Raw genomic sequence first — 7267 nt, 5'->3', positions numbered from 1 at the left:
GGCGATCTTTCGGCAACACCCGCAGAAGTTTCCCTGAGTGGCAGGAACCAGCGTGGCCCTCAGGCCTCAGCCCCGCAGGCAGGCAGGCAGGCAGGCAGGCAGGCAGGCAGGCAGGCAGGCAGGCAGGCAGAGTTGGAGCGACCGTTGGTCCCGCCCCCGCCCGCGCACCACCCCCCCCCCCCCGCCCCCGCCGCTGCTTCCGCCGCCGCCGCCGCCACCGCCGCCGCCGCCGCCTCACAGGCCTTCTCCACCGATCGGTCCCAAATCGACTGACTGTCTCCTGGAAGCGGGGGCGGGGACGTCAGGAGGATCCATTCGGCAGGGCCTCGTTCAATCGCTTCATTCAAATGCAGAAAGCTCTGTGCTCAGGTCAGAGCCTTTGACTTGGCCTCCGGCTCCTCTCTGTTGAACGGCTTTTGTTCTTTGGTTTCAATTTCCCCACCCTTAGGCCACCCCGTCCCAACTGCACGGAGGGAGGCGGGAGGGAGGGGGAGAATCTCGCCTGGTCTCAGGCCAAAGGAGTCCCCTCCTTTTCCTAATCTGGGTAAACCCCACTACACCGTTTGAGAATCATGGAAGGGCATGGAAGCAGACCTCTGACTTGATAGATTCCTCTGGGATGGGAGACTTTAAAAAAACAAAATTCTTTTTCCCCTGCTTCCAGGGAGGCAGAAAGGAGGGCCAGAGTGTTCCTCTTGCCTCGGGCAGTTCTTTGTTTGTTTCTTTCCTTCTTTTGTTAAATCATTTTTTTTTCCTTTTTTTCTTCCAGTTTTATTGAGACAGAGTTGACATACAGCAGTGTATACTTTGGGGGGGGGGGGGCGGGGAGAGGAATTCGATTTTATGTATTTATTTTTGACCGGAGGTACTGGGGATTAAACCCAGGACCTTGTGCTTGCTTGCTAAGCACACACTCTACCACTGACCTATACCCTCCCCCTTGGCCAGTTGTGAAGTCCCTTTCATTCAGCATAGTCCATCGGGCACATTTTGGGGCAGCCTACTCTGGACCCCAACATTTCCCTATTCTGTAACTTCCCTGGAAGTTTTACACATTAAAAGCTGGGCTGTTGACTGTGCATGTGCGTCCATGCGTGCGTGCGTGCGTGCGTGCGTGCGTCTGAGCGTGCATGCGTGCGTGTGGTGTGGGGGCAGGAGGGAGGGAATAGTTTCCTAGAGGGCCTGCGTTTCATGGACCCAGTTTCTTAGTTCTGAGAACAGGTCTGTTCAAGGAAACAGTTGTAGTATCTCGTCTCAGGAGGCGGTGGTGTCGATGGGCTTCTGAAGCTAGGCCTAGGGAGCAAGCAGTCAGGTATCGCCTAAGAGGCACTTGTGTGGAAAACCAAAGTACAGCACAAAAGTTAATCATTGGAGCAGATGAGAAACCAGATTCAGGGCCGGGAGTAGGGGGTCAGTCTAGTAGGAGATTTCCACACATCGGGGTCATCGAAATGGCTCGAGCAGTTTGAAATGCCTCTGATGATGTCCTGGGGTGTTCGGCTCAACTCTCTGAGCGGCTCCTCCAAAAACAGGCCCTAGGATGGTTTCCACAGGAGCTGTTGTGGCCATTTCTCTGACGTTTACCTCCCGTTGTCCAGCTTCAGTCTGCAGGGCTTCAGGAGACGGAGCATTTTAGTACTCAATGATGCCAAGACAAAAGGGTGAGAGAAAATGGGAAACGTTCGTGGAGATGGTCCTAGGCAGATAGTGGAGGCAACTAGAAGACCTTCAGTCTCCGGGCCGGCTTTCAGGTTGAGACAAAAACCCTAAGGCAAGCGCTTGCTGCCACAGCACATCGACTAACACGGGAACCATCCAGAGAAGATCAGCACGGCCCCTGAACGTGGACGACACACGCACATACGTGAAGAGTTCCGTAGCTTTAGTGATGTCAGTCACCCAGAGGAAGACAGATATCCTATGCCATCACTTCTAGGTGGGATCTGAAAGTAAGTCAAGACACCCATCCATACATAAATAACTCCATTTTAAAAAGACTCCAAGGAACCTATTTACAAACCAGAAACAGACTGGACTCGCAGACATGGAAAAGAAACCGATGGTTAACACAGGGGACAGGGTAGGGTGGAGGAATGGGGGAGGGCAGAGGGATAAATCAGGAGTTTGGGATTAGCAGATATAAACCACCCTATACAAACTAGGTACACAAGTAGGTCCTACTGTCTAGCACAGGGAACTATGTTCAATAGCTTGTAATAACCTATCCTGAAAAAGTATACGTGTGTGTGTGTGTGTGTGTGTGTGTGTGTGTGTGTGTGTGTGTGTGTGTGTGAATAAGTGAATCACTATGCCGTACGTCATAAATGAACACAACATTGTAAGTCAACTATACTTCCATTGACAGAGAGTTCCTACAATAAACAGGCAGGCAGGCAGGCAGGCAGGCAGGCAGGCAGGCAGGCAGACAGACAGACACAGACACAGACACAGACACACAGACACACAGACACAGACACACAGACACACACACACACACACACACACACACACACACACACACACACACACACACACACACACACCACAGACACAGGGGAACCCTAAGGAAAACGAGTAGCACTAGTATCTCTTATCCATGCATGTCTATCCCAGTTTAATGGAAACCTAAGTTTTTGCCTCCAAGTCAATGATGCTAATAACTCTGCTGCCAAGAATAGAAAAATCCTCACGGAGGATTTCTGAATCCCAGAAGGGTCAGGGAGGGAGAAAAAGAGAAAGGGTTCCATTCTGCTGACAGAGGTATGATATTTACCATGTGGGTGTCCGCCTCTAAAAGGGAAGGAAGGGGAAAAAACAAAAGTTTATTTTCCCTTGTATCTGAAAAGAAAAAAATTTAAAACTCAATCCTCTTGGAGACAAGAAGTCGTACACACCTCATGTCACTGATTCTCCTCCTCCACCTCCTCCTCCTCCTTCCTCTACTTCTTCTTCTAGTCTATATCTCCCATGGATTCTGACGACCTTGCCTGATGATGGCGGGTGATGGGGGCAGAGATCGATCCTTCTGAGAAGTAAGTTGGCAAGCGCTTTAGTGAAGCCTCGTAGGATTTACCCAGCGAAGCGAGTGCCTTCGTCCCTGGAGGCTGCGGAAAGTATGTCCCCAAGTCACATACGCATGTGTTTGTCTTTTGTTGTCGTCGTTGTTGTTGTTGTTGTTGGTGGTGGTGGTGGTGGTGGTGGTGTGTGTGTGTTTGTTTGTTTGTTTGTTTGTTTGTTTGTTTGTTTGTTTGTAGCAGTGTCCTGGCCATGCTGATGGCATCAGGCTTGCAGCGGGGGAAGGAAGGCTTCAACCCCTTTGGAAGTCATACCTACCATCCCAAGAACGTCTGGATGACCCCTACTATGTGGCAGTTGAATGGGGGCCAGTTACTGGGGTTCAGCGGGTCCAGAGAGAGGAGGTCTGAGGCCTCTGGGGACAAAACGTTTGTACGTATGTATGTATGTGTGTATGGCCAGTTGACTGTTTTTGCGGTCCTATAGGAATCTTCCTGCCCCTGTCTATTGAACAATGGGAGTCATCTTCCAAGTGCCCTGACACCAGACACCACGGTGGGTGAAGGAATGCGGGTGGGGTGGGGGTGGGTGGGGGAGGTCATCCAGGGAGCTGGGAGAAACCGAGCACGTCCGTGGGTCGGTGGGTCGGCCTGTCGGATGGTCGCCATGCTGGGTTTCCCCTAACCCAGGCCATTTGCCGAATGGACAGAACAGACTGGGGCCACGTGTGCCACCCACCCTCTTTCCGGAGGCTGTGGTCCACTGTGTTTGCATGAAAGTCAGTGAAGGAGGCATCTCCTTGGGACTCGGTTCTGTCCCTTTCACGAGAGCCTCCACTTTGGATGACAGCCAGCCAGCCAGCCAGCCCTCGATGCCAGGGCAGTAGACGACTGCCAGGAATATCCCATCCTTTCTGGAACCCTGAGTGTACCCACCTGTACAGACACAAGGCTGAAGAATACATGACGTTCCTTCCTAGTTGACAGCACTCCCCATGTCACTGAAACAGTGTCCAGTACGCTGACGTCATCTCCTCCCTCTCCCACACCCCCGCACGCGCACAAACACGCGCGCGCGCGCGCACACACACACACACACACACACACACACACACACACTCTGTCTGTCTGTCTGTCTGTCTGTCTGTCTGTCTTCTAAGGATGGAGAAGAGTTTGCTGAGCTATTTCGGGTGCCCTCTCATCCTAGTTCCTATCTCCAAGTTGGTTCAAAGTCCAAAAGGCGGTCAAGCACTTAATCAGATAGGTCCCTCGTAAAGAATGCCTCCCACATCACGACGACAGGCTTCTTAGGCCAGCCGAGAAGCTCCTTCAGTTCTGCGCCCATCTTGGCTCTAAGTTGATATCAGTCTGTTACGGAAATGACAGGCCAGCCAAGAAACAAGCACCACTCGGAGGGTTGGAGTACTCAGATTTATTACGCCGGCGGGCTCAGAGGGGCTTCTGCTCCGAAGCTCTGAGCACCTCCAAGACGTGCACATGAGGTTTCATAGGGTTAATTACAAATATGGGTCTATTCGCCAATAAGGCTCAAACAACAAAAAGCAAAGGATCAGTACACTGGAGCTTATCAATTTGGAACAGATCACGTTACTGACACTTGTTGAGCTTGGATTTACGAGTTAGCTTGTTAGCCCAGTAAACTGACACTAAACTTCAGATTTACGAGTTAGCCCAGCAGAACTTAGATCAGTAAACGGACACTTATCACACTTAGATTTGTGACTTTAGCTTGTTAGCCCAGCTGGGCTTTTCCTTTACAAGTCCTCCAGGATCCAAGAAAGCCACGTTGGAAAACAAGTGGTGATTCTGATGGGACAGGAGATCAGTCATTTGGGGGCGAAGGGTGGGGTAGGGAGACATACCAGCCAGTCTGTCTGTTTTCACCCAGTGTGGGAGCCGTCCCAAAGAGATAACTCGAGAAGAGAGAAACAGGGAGTTGACAAAGAACACGTGCAGTGGCGTGCCCTCCCCCCCACCCCAGGAGAAGGCCAAGCCAGAAGTCCCTCCGGATGGCGGGCTCCGGACTCCGGCTTCCAGGGGAAGCGATTTTTTTTTCCTCCCCATTTCAGGCCCGGAAGAAGAGGGAGAGGCAGAGTGTCCTTCTCGGGCATCCGCTGTTTCTGAAGCACGCTTGTTGCCAAAAGTTCGGCCCCCGTCCCCGACGAGCCCAAGAATCCAGAGACAAGGTCTTGGAGCTTAGAAGCAAAGAGGCCATTTTATCGCTCTGCCGGGCAAAGGGGATTCACAGCAGGCTAGCGTCTTCAAAACTGTGTACCCACCTTGGGGATGGAGTGGGTGGGGTGGTTCTAGAGCCATAGCTCAAACAATCGGGCATCGATCACCATCCACAGAATCGTTTTCTCATCAGAAGACTCAGAATGGTGTCACGATGCCTCCAGGTGACCCATTCTATAGAGGCTGGTGGTTAGATCTCGTTATCTCATAAGCACTCAAGGTGTGGCCTTCTTGGTCACTCAGGCTATTTTGTCAGGTCACTAGTCCCGTGACCGACTCTCCTCGGAGAAAGACTCAGAGACCCAGCATGATGATGACTTTCAATGAGTGAAATACAGTAGAAACAGTAAGATCGATAGCTTCCAGTTTCAACAACAGGCCTGGAACCGTGAGCAGCAACCAGTCAGTCAGGACAGTTGACCGTTTTCAGGGCGAGCATAAGAAACCGAATGACACCCCCCCCCCCCAGCAAATGAATGAATGAATGACCTAATGATCCTCCCCTCCCCCCCCCGCCAAAAAAAGAAGAAGCAATCCGTTAGCCTAATTCCGGCCATTTTATTCATCCTCCTTCACCCTGAAGCCCCAGTCACCCACGTGCCACAGTGGTCTGTTTTCTGGTTTCCTCCACCACCCCACCCCCCACCAACCACCACCCCGCCAACATCCCCCTATGCCCAACCACCGCCCCAAGTGTGGGACTGGACGGGGGTGCAGGGGGGCTGAGGGGGCGGCAATGGCGGCTTGAGGTGAGGGTGGGGAGTGTTCCGCCCAGATCGTATAGGAAGCTCAAACACAGCTGCAGTACGAGACAAGATGGTAGATTTCTGTGGGTCCTCCCTCCTCTTAAAATCCTTCCTAAGGAGGAGACAGACAGAAAGAGAAACATCACCCTCACTCCCAACGCCTCCTGCGCCCTCGATGCGCCCCAAAACAACAACAAGAAAAACAAAAACAAACACGACCACAAATAAGTCGCTATCCCTGGGGAAGAAGGATTCGATGGCATGGGGATATCATTCTAAAATTCATTCCCTCTTCATCACATTTCATGGAAACCGATTGCAATCTATGAGGCCCTGTGAAGGTAGGGGTTGGGGGGGTAGGGAGGAGGGAGGGAAGTGAAGGGGGGAGAGAGAGAGAGAGAGAGAGAGAGAGAGAGAGAGAGAGCAGAGGAGAGGAGGGATAAAAGGGGAGAGGACAGGAAAGGAGAGGAGGGAAAAGAGGGGAGGGGAGGGGAAATGAGAAGAGGCGAGGGGAGAGGAGAAGAGGGAGAGGAGAGGAGTGGAGGGGAGAAGAGAGGAGTGGAGGGGTGAGGGGGAAGGGGGGAGAACAGGGAAGAGGAGAGGAGGGGAGAGGAGAGGAAAGAGAGACAAGGGAGACAGACAGACACGCATGCGCGCGCGCGCGCACACACACACACACACACAGAATAGCGAAATGGAGAGAGAGGCAGAGAGAGAGAGAGAGACAGACAGACAGACAGACAGACACGGATCTAGGTCAGGGACACTACACATGGGTATTCTTCTGAGTGATTTTATGTGTTTTCTCAATCGCCACCTCTATGGAGATAAAAATCGCTCCCATAAGATGAAGGGAGTCCTTCTGCCACGGCCCGCGGCCCCGCCCACCAGCACCGCTTGTGTTTGTCAGGGATTCCAAGCCAAAGCACGTGGAGGAGCGGGAGAGCTTCCTGGCAGCCCAAGGAGGAGGAAAGTCCGGCAGCATGAGAGAGGTGGTTGGCACGGGGAAGCTGGAGGCCGGCTGACGAGAAGATGGGTGAGGGGGCAGGGAGGAGGGTTTCCCAAGTTGGAGAGCCAAGACGAGGGAGGGGAGCTGTCGGTGGCTGCGTTCTGACCCCGACCCCAACCCTGACTGGAGCGGATCCCTGAAAGGAGGCGGTTCGGGCTCTCTGGCCGAGAACGCCCCTCTCTTCCTCTTTGTGCAGAAACACCTTCCGCGGACCGAGAAAGTCCATCCCGAGACCCTCGTCG

At 52.8% G+C, this 7267-nt stretch overlaps 1 long non-coding RNA gene and 1 other non-coding gene across 3 annotated transcripts; both read left to right on the top strand.

The window, feature by feature from the left end:
* Positions 1-207: 207 nt before the first annotated feature.
* LOC141576777 (uncharacterized) lies at positions 208-4982 on the top strand. 2 transcript variants are annotated; one of them, XR_012505194.1, is made up of 3 exons: positions 208-1949; positions 2956-3113; positions 3502-4982. It is a non-coding gene; the product is annotated as an uncharacterized LOC141576777 (long non-coding RNA). The 2 variants fall into 2 exon arrangements; XR_012505195.1 differs by lacking the exon at positions 3502-4982 and adding an exon at positions 3255-3459.
* On the top strand, positions 1776-1884 carry LOC141576812 (U6 spliceosomal RNA). Its single transcript, XR_012505253.1, has one exon. It is a non-coding gene; the product is annotated as a U6 spliceosomal RNA (small nuclear RNA).
* Positions 4983-7267: the final 2285 nt, after the last annotated feature.

Source organism: Camelus bactrianus, unplaced genomic scaffold (assembly GCF_048773025.1).
Source record: "Camelus bactrianus isolate YW-2024 breed Bactrian camel unplaced genomic scaffold, ASM4877302v1 HiC_scaffold_34, whole genome shotgun sequence".
Classification (NCBI taxonomy): Eukaryota; Metazoa; Chordata; class Mammalia; order Artiodactyla; family Camelidae; genus Camelus; species Camelus bactrianus.
This window is presented reverse-complemented; position numbering and strand designations above follow the sequence as displayed.